Source organism: Tachypleus tridentatus, chromosome 9, assembly GCF_004210375.1.
Source record: "Tachypleus tridentatus isolate NWPU-2018 chromosome 9, ASM421037v1, whole genome shotgun sequence".
Classification (NCBI taxonomy): Eukaryota; Metazoa; Arthropoda; class Merostomata; order Xiphosura; family Limulidae; genus Tachypleus; species Tachypleus tridentatus.
In genome coordinates this window covers 35607089-35621695 of record NC_134833.1, presented here as the reverse complement: position 1 = coordinate 35621695, position 14607 = coordinate 35607089, and the positions used below count along the sequence as shown (strand labels likewise).

The 14607-nt window shown below is 36.5% G+C and overlaps 1 protein-coding gene across 1 annotated transcript in view; it reads left to right on the top strand.

Moving 5' to 3' along the window:
- Positions 1 to 14607, top strand: part of LOC143227342 (zinc finger protein GLI1-like) — a gene marked incomplete at its 3' end in the record, with an annotated part of 101916 nt that overhangs the window by 33675 nt on the left and 53634 nt on the right. The window lies entirely within an intron of this gene.

Here is a 14607-nt window from a genome sequence, read left to right as displayed (position 1 = left end):
ATGTCACTAAATCAAGATCATGACGAATTATTAACTCCAGAATAATTTTTTAAAGAGCATAAAGCTTGACCTCCGTTCCAAATCCGGTTTTGTAAATATATATATACACACACACATACGCTGAAAGAGAAGGCCTTAAGTCAGACAAATGAAGTAATCTGTTGTACATTCCAAAATGCAGTATCAATCCAACTTTGAGGAGCATATGAAAAGTTTAATTTCTAACTTTTTTCCCACCAATGAGAGCGTCGCTAATTTATTTTAAACCATCATTGTCTAAGACGTTCTCTAAAAGGTTGTACTAAGTAAAGAAATACAAGAAAGTGTATCTCACATTTGAGATTAAGTTCGAAAAGACAATTTTTTCCATGTATTATCTCTTCTTTAACGTGACTTCTTTTTTTTAGGCGAAAGTGAGCCGTTTTACCCATTATTGGACGTGATCGCATTAAAATTGTTCAAATTACGTTTCAGGCTGTCCTTCAACACAATGTAGACAGCTTCCTGGGCTGCAAGTTTGAATCTGTTATTCAGTTTTACAATCTGACGATTGCATCCTTTACTATTATTATTATTAACCCTGAAATATTAGTATTTTGTTCTCACAAAAGGAATCTTCTTACAGTGCTCCTCTCGGCTGCCACTGAACGCATACAAATCAACTAGATGGTTACAGCACTAATTAGTACCATTATTAATTACTGCAATATAAGTAATCGCCATTATCTACTTCTACCTGGCCAATAAGGACCAAGATGAATGTTCCTTTCCAACGTGTTGACTTTAGTAGTTTATTTGACACAATTAGGACAATAAAATCCGCAATCTTAAGCTCTACGTTGGTTCAAAGAGGGACGGGTGATACATTCCAAGTGCTCATCCAGGTCAGGAAAGTTAAAGGGATGTTGACAAACATATCAGTGAAAGGCAAAACCCAACCCAAGGCCAGCTCCTCGCTTCGAGAAAATATGAGAACACCCATTTCCAGAACTTAACTTTGTAATTTATCTTTAGCTGTAGGCAGTTAGCAGTAAATGACAACAGTGATGATTAGAGAGATAAAAGTGCTTTTAGAAAGACGTTCTTTGGATGTGTGTACCAGAAAAATTTAGTTACAACGTGTATTTTACCAGTAATTAAACCTAAAACAAAAGCACTTGTTACACCATTGTTTGTGAGATTTCTATAAATTCTGTTCAATTATTACAGATCCCTTAGATTCAACGGCAAGTTTTAGGGCCTTTAACCATAAAATTCGGGTTTTGATACCACCGTTGGAAAGAACACGAATAACCCGTCGTGTAGTTTTGTGCCAAATAACCAAACCAAACAACAAAAAGTCAGTATTGCTAAGAAAGGTGTCATTAGAAAAAGTGTATATCTCCATGTTATTTTCTTGATTATATTTTTATATTGTGATTGATCCCGACGGGCCAGCTGTAAGCTCACGTACTCACATCTCTGAAATTTATAGAGTACATTTTTTCGTAGTGGACTCAGCAGATAACCAGTGTGGTCTTACTCAAATTTGGCACCCCCACCACCAAGTGGCACAGCGGTATCTCTGCGGTCTTACAATGTTAGAAACTGGGTTTCGATACTCTTTGGTCCTCCGCTAGTACAGCGGTAAGTCTACGGATTTACAACGCTAAAATCAGGGATTCGATTCCCCTCGTTGGACTCAGCAGATAGCCCCGAGGTGGCTTTGCTAAATGAAAACAGACACACACGATAGTCTTCGTGGGCAGAGCACAAATAGCCCATCGTGTAGCTTTTTGTTTAACTACAAACAAACGATTAAATGTATTTCATTCTCGTATTTTTTGTTCCACATTTTTGTAGACGTCTAAGCTAATCGCAAATAAAGAGTTTTATTTGTTTGTTTTGAATTTCGCACAAAGCTACTCGAGGGTTATCTGCACTGAATAAAGAGTAAAAGTATTATTATTAAATATCTCCTGGCAAGTTTATGGACTTACAACACAAAAATCCAGGATTCAATTGCTTGCGGTGAAGAAACCACAGATAATCCACTGTGTATAATTTTGCACTAAAACAAATTACTATTTAATCTTTTTTTAAGAAAAAAGGAATTAAAGCTTAAATTAATTTTACAATGCTTATATTTTTTTGGAAATGGAATATTATTTAGATCCCAAATTATTTTTATAATTTTAGCTTTAAAATATTGTGAGGATTCCCAAACAGTATTAAATTAAATATAGAGTTGTTGTTATTTTTTAATTAAACACAAACCTGTCTATATTTTGCCCACCACGGGTATCTAAACCAGGTTTTAAGCAGTATAAATCTGCAGACATGTCGCTGTGACACTGGGAGAGAGGGGGCATTTTAGTTACAAATTTAAGAAAAAAGGAAAACTCCAGATGAAAATAAAATGGAAGAATGGATATAATGGCGGACTTAGAGGATTTGTAAACAATATAAAAAGAGGGAGGCTAGCCACCCCAACCCCCATATCCGCCATTGAAATATTATGTATAGTGCTCGTTGTGTTTTTGGGGCTTTACCACTACTGTCGTTAGTGTGCCGGACTATGGATCTGAGGTTATTTGGTATTCACCACTATTTATCAGGCCTAGCGTGAACTGTTTATTAGTGTGCCGGACTATGGATCTGAGTTTGGAGATCACTACTAGGTTGGTGGTTAGTATGCTGGGCTATGGAGCAGGAGTTCCAAGGTTCATCAATACCTCTTAGGATCCAGTAGTCAGCGTGCTAGTCTGTAGATCTGACGTTTATTGGTATTTACCACTACTCGCCAAACCTAATGTAGCCAGGTTTGAATAAATGTGAGGTTCCATCGTATTTATTACTACTTTTAGGGCCTGGTAGGGCAATTCAATAAATAGCGTTCCGGATAGATCTTAGATTCCTTGGCGTTTGTTTCTTCTTTTCAGGCCTAGTAGTATAGCTCAGTGGATAGCGTTTCGGATAAAGATTTGAGGTTCTTGGGATTACCACTATTCGTCAGGCCCAGTGCAGCCAAGAGGTTAGTGTGCTGAAATGTGGATGTAAGGTTTCATGTTTTTTGTTTCTTAACCACAAAAGTAAAATAATAATAATAATAAAAATCACATCCGGAATTTTGGAAGTATGAGTACATTATAAAAGTGATGAACAAAACCTACTATTCGATCACACCAAAATACCTCATGAGTTGGCAGTGGCTGTTGTTGTCTTCCAATGGGTAATGCAGATAGTTCTCGTGCAGCTTTGCGCGGAAAACAAAGAAACAAACGTCACTCGTCTTGATGATACTTGACGTAATGATCATGGAATTGTGTCGAGCTTTAAGTTTTACGAAATTTTTATATCGCAAAATAGATACTTTATTTTTCATCGTAATAAAGAAGCTGTTCTATGTTGTTACACACGTGTTCAACCTTCGTTATGCTTCGTCTGTTTTACAACTGCGGGATATTTCTTCTTCTACCAAGCTATCGGTGAACAGTAACTATGGTATTTAATAGTCTTATTTTTGCTGGAAAGTCATGTTAATGATGTAATTCTTGCTAGCAGAAACAGTGGTTAAGCATTTTTTTTCTTGTTGTTTCCTTCCGGCGTGTAGAATGATTTATGCTTATATAGAACTTGTGTGATAATGTCTTCATCGTGTGGGTTTGATTGCCAAGTCTTCGTGGGATTCGCATGTTACGAAGCCAATATATTTCAAGCATCATGTCGGCACGTATGTGTGAGATTATGTGCATGTCTGCTGGCGCTGTTTAAATTCCACAAGCATAACCATACTTACCATTCGAAATGACAGGCCCTCGCTATAGCATATCATTCATTTGAGAATGACCTTGTGGACTTTTCAGGGCCGTAGCATAACAAAATGACAGCCTCTTACCTTGTAGTGTGTGATTAAACACATCTCGGTTCATCAGTCAGGAAGCGTCACTCTGTTATTTAAAGGGAGAGAGAGCGGATTAGAAGCTAGAACATACCATTCACTGACATTTTCAGATCACTATAGGCGGTCTGTGCACGTGAACATTCGTGGTCTTGCCTCATATAAATAAGCAGTGTAAACCAAATCCACGAGGCTACTAATGTTTAGAATAATCTTATGTTGTTGTTTTTTTCACTTCTAGTATCTTCTTTCTAGAAGGCAGTACAATAAAGCTAAAATGTCGTGGTTCTTAGATGCAGCTCAATACTGTGCACTGTTTTATTGTGGCATATCTGGTGCCACTAAGTTATTTAAGTGTCGTAGTACACGAGTAATTGCAAGAGAAAAGCTAAAGTGTCGTGGTTATTAGATGCAGCACTATACTGTGCACTGTTTTATTGTGGCATATCTGGTAACTAAGTTATTTAAGTGTCGTAGTACACGAGTAATTGCAAGAGAAAAGCTAAAATGTCGTGGTTATTAGATGCAGCACTATACTGTGCACTGTTTTATTGTGGCATATCTGGTGCCACTAAGTTATTTAAGTGTCGTAGTACACGAGTAATTGCAAGAGAAAAGCTAAAATGTCGTGGTTATTAGATGCAGCACTATACTGTGCACTGTTTTATTGTGGCATATCTGGTGCCACAAAGTTATTTAAGTGTCGTAGTACACGAGTAATTGCAAGAGAAAAGATAAAATATTGTGACAGAGAATAAATAAACAAATATGCCAGATGTCTCTCACCCAAGTCGACGTACGGAAGTACCTGAGTTATTTACTGACAATAGTGTTGGTTAGTCTGTATTCTTTAGAAATATTCCCAGGTATTAATTTGGTTATAAGGAAGACAAAAATAATTCTTCAGTGGTATATGTCCATCTGTAAGTGAAGACAAGACCACCAAGTATTTCCATGTATTATTGAACTTAAATATACTTATTTAACTCATATTTTACGAAGTGAATATTCACTTTTATGAAAATAAATGCTGGCATCGTTATCAAAATCATAATAAGTATAAATTATTATACTTATAGAACTTAGGTTAACGATTATAAACATATTTAGGCTGGGCGTAATCTACATATTAATGTGTGAGGCTGCGTACTGGAAGTTGAAGGTATACTGTAATATACAGCAGAACATATTCCATACTTTCGGCTGTGGAAACGCTATAACTGTGACAGTCAATCCCACTTTTCAGTTAAGAGTAGCAACATATGCATCAGATGCTGCTGATTGGTTGACTATAACATAAATATTCTTCAATAAGATTTTTTTCCCCCGTTTTATTATTTGTTTACCTCTTCTTCGACAACCTGTGTATAACAATTAGTAAAGATCCATCATTTAAATGTGTCATGGGTTGTTGTTTAAGGCATATGACTTGCAACCTGTGAGTTTGGTTTAGTTTGAATTTCGCGAAAAGTTACAGGAGGGATATCTGTGCTAGCCGTCCTTAATCTAACAGTGTAAGACTAGAGAAAAGGCAGCTAGTCACCACCACCCACCGCCAACTCTTAAGCTACTCTTTTGCCAATGAACTATAGGATTGACCGTAGAATTATAACACCCCCACGGTTGAAACGGCGAGCATGTTTGGTGTGACGGTGGATTCGAACCCGCGACCCTCAGATTACGAATCGAACACCTTAACCCACCTGGCCATGCCGGGCCGCAATCTGTGTGAGCGTCATATTGTGACGGTATATCACACTATTTGTTAGTAAAAGAGTTGGGGTTCTTGTTGATTAATTCCCTTCCCTCTACTTTCTCACAACTAAATCAGCGACGGCTAGCGCAGATAGCCTCGCGTAAGTTCGTGCCAAATTACAACAAACCAATCCATCATTTTAAGAAAGTATGCTTTATGAAGCTTGTGTCGAAAAATATGTATCATTGTCTCGGACAATTAATACGAAAAACAGAAATTGGAATATTTTCACATCACATCTTTACAGTACTTTACATTATCCGTAAAGGATGATATTAGTGTTTTTTTATTATCTTATTCGGTTCTCATTTAAGGGGAAAATGCTAATTTTCTTTCTTTGATTATATTAATAGCATTAGGACCGTATGCATTATCACCTTACTTTAACAACTGAACCATTTTCTTTATTGAAATAAACGTAATCTTCCTTTGCTTGATTATATTAACAGCATTAGGAACTTGTGCATTCTTACTTGACTTTAACAACTGAAATATTTTCTTTGCTGAAATAAACGTGATTTACCTTTAAACTTGAGTCGTTTGATCAGAAAGAGGTCAAAAAGTACAAATACTTTAGAACCAATTTGTATTGTGAAGGTAAAAAGATCTTCAGTTGTTTTACTATCAAAACTTCCAAATTTCAAACGTAACCTGCAAACAAAGATTATCAGGTGCCTCTGGGTTGCTGGGAAGACAGTCAAATGGTCATTGGTCATCTTCTGAACTTGACATTTCTTACAACAACCCCTTAGTGTAAAATATATAAACATCATCCAAGGAGTGCGTACACAATAAACAACAAAACATATAATCACTTAAGGTAAGTTTGAAGTAAAGTACAAAGATACACAATGGGCTATATGTGTTCTGTCCACCACTGGTGTCAAAACCCGGTTTCTAACGTCATAAATCTACAGATATATCACTGTGTCACTGGAGGAGGGACAATCGTTTTAGTAGCAATGTCCAAACAAGTTACTGATATCATGTCTCATCAATACGTGCAGGCGAAAATAAAGTTACAACAAAGATTTCCTAGCATATAGACGCCTAAACCTACAACGATCCATTCCTGTTCATTCACTGTCTGTTGTTTTTTGTGGGCATGATGGTAGCCCCATTTTATAGTAATGAATAAACGTACTGATATTACGTGCTACTAGATCTAATGAGCACCATGTGAAATCGTAATTTAATTGACAAGAGTAAACTGAACTGATTTATGCTCTTCCAGTTAATGCAAGTAAATTATTATATTAACAGTTAAACTTAGCTATACAAGTCACATTAGGACCACAGTGGACCCACAGGCATGCAGCTTCAGTTCTTTAGGCCTTTTCCCAAAAGTCTTATTTCCTTTTCAGTTTTTGTTTTGTTTTCTCATGAAATTTTAACCATCAAATATGTTACTGTCTACTCTGCCTTTTGTTCAATCCGGCCTTGGAATACATTACCCATTACACAGCTCGATGTTAATGCAATGTCATTCAACCAATCAAATGCTGTGATAGCTACAAGATTTTAACTGAATACACAATGACCACTGCTGATACATTTCTCCGTTACGTCAGTAAAGCGGATTGTCTTTGTACTGTGGTTTGTAGTAGTTGTCATTTTTTTAAACGCTCACAAAATATTTAAAACTTATAAATTTCAGGTCATCATAACCTACCCAAACTGTGCAACATTGTTATAGAAGATTATAGAAAGTGTCTCAATAATACAGTAATTGGATTTCAAGAGAAAAATTGTGTAGTTTTATTGTGGTTTGCCAAATAATTCAAACGCAGGATGGAATGAATGAAGTAAATGAAACTATATATGTAAATCAATATTGACCTGGAAAAACCGGGAGTTATCCATCAGCAATACGAAATAAACAAACAAACGATTTGTTTTATCAATACTCAGTTCGCTCATTCAGTTTAGGCAATATTCTATCGTATCTGTATATTCACTCTTGGTAAAAGGCCCCGGCATGGCCAAGCGTGTTAAGGCGTGCGACTCGTAATCTGAGGCTCGCGGGTTCGCATCCCCGTCACGCCAAACATGCTCGCCCTCCCAACCGTGAGGGCGTTATATGTGACGTTCAATCCCACTATTCGTTGGTAAAAGAGTAGCCCAAGAGTTGGCGGTGGGTGGTGATGACTAGCTGCCTTCCCTCTAGTCTTACACTGCTAAATTAGGGACGGCTAGCACAGATAGCCCTCGAGTAGCTTTGTGCGAAATTCCAAAAAACAAACAAACAAAAAACTCTTGGCAAATACGAGTCTATGACGTATGTTGGAAAACGAAAAAGCTGGTACATCAAACAAAATCTGAAAGCTTGCATTCATTACTATTTAAGATTAGAAAAAATAATAATTACCCAGTTAGAAATCTCTTGAAGCAAACAAAAAATATTTATTGTGAAAATATATCCCGTACAGTGTTATGGGCATGAAACTGGTGTAATTTGAAACTCTGTTTAAAATTAAACATATAAAAAACAAAATTGAAAGATTATGACTGACCTTGTAAGATTAATGTGCCTCTTTGGTTCCTATTACGTCACTTTAATGGTCTTCGAAATGATTATATATATATGAATGTGTGTGTGTGTGTGTGTGTGTGTGTGTATTTTTAGAGACGTTCATGAGCTTTTATGTATGTTACAGTCTTTATAGCATGCGATATCACAAGCATGTTGTGAGTAAAACCAGACTCATCTCTTAACGGTGCCGAAAACACCAGACAAACGAACCTTTTACTTTAAGCCTGTGTACATATAATACACAAAATACGCAGAAAAATCGACTTGAATTATTGTTTTGAGTATTTCATTACAGTGTGAGATCCTTCTATAGAAGTTATGGCACAGGTTCGACTTGTTAAACACATTTTAAAACTTAAAAGGTCTGTTTGTTCGTTGCCTATGAAACTTCATACGTACGTATATACTGATCAGTCTCAACTGCTGACAACATCTAATTTACCAGGTTACCATATTTGGGTCCTAATTAGTTTCACTGATGTTATACACGTGCAAAGAGAAACAGCAAAAATAGTAGTAGTATTCCATATTAGAAGAGCGAGGTGATTAAGGCGTGCGACTCGTAATCTGAGGGTCGCGGATTCGAATTCCCGTTACATTAAACATGCTCGTCCTTTCAGCCATGAAGACGTTATAAGGTGACGGTCAATCCTTTGGTAAAAGAGTAGCCCAAGAGTTGGCGGTGGGTGGTGATGACTAGCTGCCTTCCCTCTAGTCTCAACACTACTAAATTAGGGACGGCCAGCGCAGATAGCTCTCGTGTAGCTTTTCGCGAAATTCGAAACAAACAATCCTTAGTAGAAACACCTGTTTCTATATTTTCGATAGACGCTGGTATTATAAGAACAAGTCGGAAGAGAGAGGAATAGAATACCAACGAGAGGGTATCGTAGTCGTTCCACATTGAAGAGAACATTTTATAGACGTTTTTAATGGAATTGTGAGGGATGAAAATACAAATTAAAGTGTTCTACCCATTTGAATTCTGATAGGACCGCTGAGAGTAATTCTGGGCCCGGAGATAGTCATATATACACGGATCTCCATAATATTATTTAATTATAAAATGCAACTTGCCGAGCCATTTTCATGGCAAAGTGTTTAATGCACTCTGAAAAGTCTGTTGGGTAAGGTTTTGTATGGGTCTCTTCATGACCTCACACTGGAGGGTAATCCCCATGTTAGCCCCTTATCGACGGTCCTGAATTCTAATTTCGAGTAAAGAGATTATATAAATATTTTGTTAATTACGTCTACCCAGTGACGTAAGTGCGACCCCGCAAATGCGAGGAAGGGAGTCAGCCAGCATCGTAAGTACAATTGTTGAGTACTAAATGTATGGGACTCAATAAAATTTCTATGCAATGAAGGGCTATCTTTTGTAGTGTGACGGATTTATATTATATATGCATTATAATATCAATGTTTGTTGAAGTTAATTTTATATTCTGACATGTTATACTGTTAAATCTATATTGATAAATTCCCGCTTACTCACTAAAGTTGCAGAAAATTCTCGAGTGAAAGAGCCAATAATATATGTGTGTACGTAAACACTGGTGTATTGTTTATGCTGTTGCGTAAACTGAAATTTCTAAAAATTCTCCTCACGCCTATAAATGTAACGAACGCCACGCGCCAAGAAACAGTATGTATTATTAGTTTGCTACAGTTGGTGTACTATAAACCTCGGAAGCTACAACTGTCTTTAAAGCTTATTAATCGGGAACTTCAGATATCTGACCAGAAATGTTTATAAATATCGGAAATTATAAACAATTTAACTTCCGCAGTTTCACATCGAGCATTAACACTTTTACGAACATATAAAATAACTTTAGCGGTGGATAACTCGACCTGTAATCGGCATGTGACCAATAAAGAATGCAAAGCTAGCCAGCTGGCTCCCTGTTAAGAGAGTTGCATCTTCATCAACATAAAATTAATTTGCTGATCGTGAACCCTCGATAAGATGTCAAGGAAGTTTCAAACCAGACAGAAGATTCAATTTTGTTTGTAAGTTTGTAACACTTTTGTACATAGATCGTTACTTGTAATAACCGTTATTGTAAATTTTGTTATTGTTTATATATATATTAAAATATATATTTGTATAAAAACAATAAAGCCACGTGTATTAATTTTGTTGGCAAGTATCGTAAATTGGATAAATATCGCCATTTATTTAGCTTCTAGATTTAAATTATCATTAACTCAGTTTCTGGCTATTCAAAATTCTATACATTATGTAATAGTAATTACGCAACTGCGTCCACCTGTAGGGTTACGCTAAGGATACACGTGTAAGCCTAACACATTGTACACACACCAGCTGTTTTATACTCATGAGGTTTAAGGAATATTTCAAGTTGTGAGTGTAGTGTCAGGAATGCGTTGTCAATCAACACTCGTGTTTTTAGGTTCCAAAGCATCCAGCAATGACCCCGCAGTAAGCTTAAGGGTTCATGATTTAACACACATCGCAGACATAGTGCAGATAACCCATTGTGTAGCTTTGTGCTAAAATAATCAAAAGTAATCACATAATTATTCTTTAATTTCGTACAAAACTACTCGAGGACTATCTGCGCTAGCCATTTCTAATTTAGCAGTGTAAGACTAGAAGGAAAGCAGCAAGTTATCACCACCCACCGCCAACTTTGGGGCTACTCTTTTACCCACGAATAGTGGGATTGACAGTCACATTATAACGCCTCCGCGGCTGAAAGGGCAAGCATGTTTGATGTGACGGGGATTCGAACCCGCGACCCTCAGATTACTAGTCGAACGCCTTAACTCATCTGGCCATGCCGGGTCCCTTTAATTACTAAGAGAAGTTGGAAAAATATTACTTTATAACCACAATAACTGCAAATAATTTTAACAGACATATTAACATTTTCATACAAGTTACCATCTATACTGATAGATAAGAAAAACGTCACAAGGTGATATATAAGATTTTTCTAAGTGTATATTTACCAACTTCTAAACGTTCCAACTGCATACTTATAAATAAATCGAATATTTTAGAGGGCCAGAAACAACTTCATGCTTGTACGTTTTGAAAAAAATAGAAAAGATAAGTAAACTTGACCAATCTATTTTTATACACCTACTTGTTTATCGTTTTAGAATAATAACTTACGTGAAATTAAGGTAATAATAAATAAAATGTTTAATTGTTTAATATTTTACACTTTCTGAATATAAAGTAAAAAGTAAAGACTGTGTAAAAAAAGTGCAAGACTTCAGTGTGTTTAAAGATTGATTATATAGATTAATGAAAGTCTGAAGAATCTATATGTCATATAATGACTATTTTAGGTCAAAAGCTCGATATGATTTCATACTGTTTAGCGAGTTTGCTGCCAAAGTCGAACAGACATTGGAATTGTGGGAAGTATGCTGGAATATAATTACAGTGACTGCTGTTAATGTCGTCACATGTGAAAAACCAAAAATCTGTGAATTCTGTCCAGTATATTCTTAATGAATATAAGTTTTCGTAAAAAGATTCCGGACATCAGATACTGTACTTCACCTAATGAACGTTTAGCATCGCTTTTCCTAATGCAAAACCCTTCAGCTTTAGAATTGTGGCCACTTCTCGCAAATTTTATAGAGTGGTGATAACCTTTTCATTTAGTTTTGAAGTAATTGTGGATTACACACCTGGAAATAAGTTGCTAAACAATTCGAAGTGAACTGAGTTGTGCCAAGTGAAAGGTATTGTGATAGGAATGCTGCAACACTGAGCATGAACTCCATCTGTACGTGTATATGAAGATCACGGCCATGCGTGATAAGGATTTCTGGCTTCCAGTTCAAAGTGTTTTTCCGGGAAATCAAAACTCCCTGCTCGTAAAGTTTGTAACGTAACAGCATCAACATCGAAAAATAAATGGTCCGTCTAGAGTTCTGCGTGCAAATCTTAAGTAACATCTTTGAGATCTTCTGAAGGGAGTAAATGTGAAAATTAGGCGACAACTACGAAGTAATGTAATAGCCTAACATTTAAAACAACGGCAGACAAGTTATTGTGAGATAGCCTCACAGTTTAGTCTGAATTTCGCGCAAAACTACTCGAGGGCTACCTGCGCACGTCGCCCATGATTTAGTAGTGAAAAACTAGAGGGAAGACAGCGAGTCATCAGCATTCACCATCCATTCTTAGACTACTCGCTTACCAACGAATAGTGAGATGGACCGTCACATTATAACATCTCTACAGGTGAAAGAGCGAGCATGTTTGATGGGACGGGGATTTGAACCCGTGATCTTCAGGTGACGAGTCGAGCGCTTTTACCACTTGGCCATGGTGGGTCTAAATAATGATGAACCAGTTGGTCTTCAGTTAAAACGTCATTATTATCTTTAACCGATTTAATAGGATCGAAGGACATCAAGTCAAGGTTGAGATGAGATTTTTTTTAAAGAAAATAAGAGACCACAACTTAATTAGTTCTGTTTCTGTAAGACGACAGATTTACGATCGATATTCTTGTCTTGTTTGGAGGCTTTTTAACTATAATGTCTTCTAAAAAATTATGAGATATTTTGGAGTCTTATCTCTTTATACTTTAATTCCCTTGCAATAAAAGTATTTTTTAATAAACGTTTTCCTTAAGTTGTAGAAGCACCTGCTTCAAGGTTGCGTGCAAATGTTTCGAAAGTTGTAATGGGCTTCATTAGTTATGGATTTTATCATTCAATTCCGCTGGGTTAAAATGGATTTTTCCATTTACCAAGTGATAGTTTTGTTCTTTTTTTACGCAAGATGACGCAAAAATCGCGCTCCGTAGGAAGTTTGAATAACAAAAAAGAAGTAATTATTGTTTTGCTTATAAAAGTAAATGTTCGAATTGCTGGCCAGTAAATGCCTCAAAAATAATGGTTAGCAATCCAAACACTCACATTAATAAACAAAACAGTAATTACGTTTTTTCTTGTTGCTGTGTTATGTCACCGCTATTCAAAGCAAATATAGGGCGTGACTTTTGTAATACTCTGTGCAGTGTCAGTAGTATGTTCTTTCGGAGAATTATGTTTTCCAAAAATTGTCGCTTTAACTTTTTCCTTTTTCCACTTTCTGTAAAGAAGTCTTAGTTTCCGATAATTCTTGAGGTTATTTTAATGTAATTATTTATATTCCTTTGGTAATACCAGTCTCTTTCTACCGTCACATTATAACATCTCCACAGCATAATGGGCGAGCATTTTTGGTGTGACGGGGATTTGAACCCGGAAATTACATACTGCGAGTCGAGCACCCTAGACCACATGCCCATGCTGGGAGAGGACGAATACATAATACCATAGAAAGTAATTTATAAAGATGAGGTGCCTTACTATGGAGCAAAATGGAAGATTTGACACTTTCAAATGACCTCTTCAGTCCAGCTTTAGTCTCAACTGAAGAGGTCAGGTGAACGTATCAAAACTTGTTTCCAGATATACTTGCTGTTCAGCGGTATTGGTTTAAATTTTATTTTAACAGTTAAGTTTTAATGATTGGATTTGAGCATGGAGATTTTAACGCTTTATTTTTCTGTTCTTGTTTAACTTAGTAACCTTAGGATTGATTCTGATAACAGATTAAATGAGATTCTGAATGATTTTGTTTGTAAACTGATCTAGCGTTTGTTTGAAGTTTTGTTCATAAGTAATATAACAACTTCACAGACTGTTTCTGTGTGTTTTATCTTATAGTAAAACCCACATTGGACTATCTGCTGTGTCCACCTAGAGGAATCAAACCCCGATTTTAGCGTTGTAAATCCGTAGATTTACCGCTGTTCCAGCGGGGAAACGATCGCTTCTATAATTTAATTAACAAATTAACAGTATTCTCTGTTTCTGTCAGAGGATCGCCTAGTAATCGTACGTTACTGTTTATGCGACACTTGGCAATTGTAAGGAAATGCACGAGTTGTTATTTGTAGGTTAAGTCAAAATTTTTGGCTTTCAGCTTTAGAAGTGAAATTTTATGTTTGATTTGTTTCTGTGTGAAATAGGAAAAATGACTGAAATCGGTCATGTTGGAAATTTCACAACTGTTTTCGTTTTCTTACAGTTTGTTTGTATGCTTGAAGTCAAGCAACACACTGAGCTATCTGTTCTTTACCCACCACGGGTATCGAAACTCGGATTGTAGCGTTGTAGGTCCGCAGATATACCGCTGTGTCACTGGTGGAGGGGCATTTTCGTAGAACCCCCAGTTAATATTACATATGTATTCAAATATATATGATTCGTTTCTTTTTTAATTTTGCGCAAAGCTACACAAGGCAAGAGCTAACTACGCTAGCCGTCCCTAATTTAACAGTGAGAGTCATAATGGGAAAGCAGCTAGATAGTCATCAATACCTGTCGCCAACTTAGTGAGCACTATCTTACCAACGAATTGTAGGATTGACCGTAACTTTATAACACCCA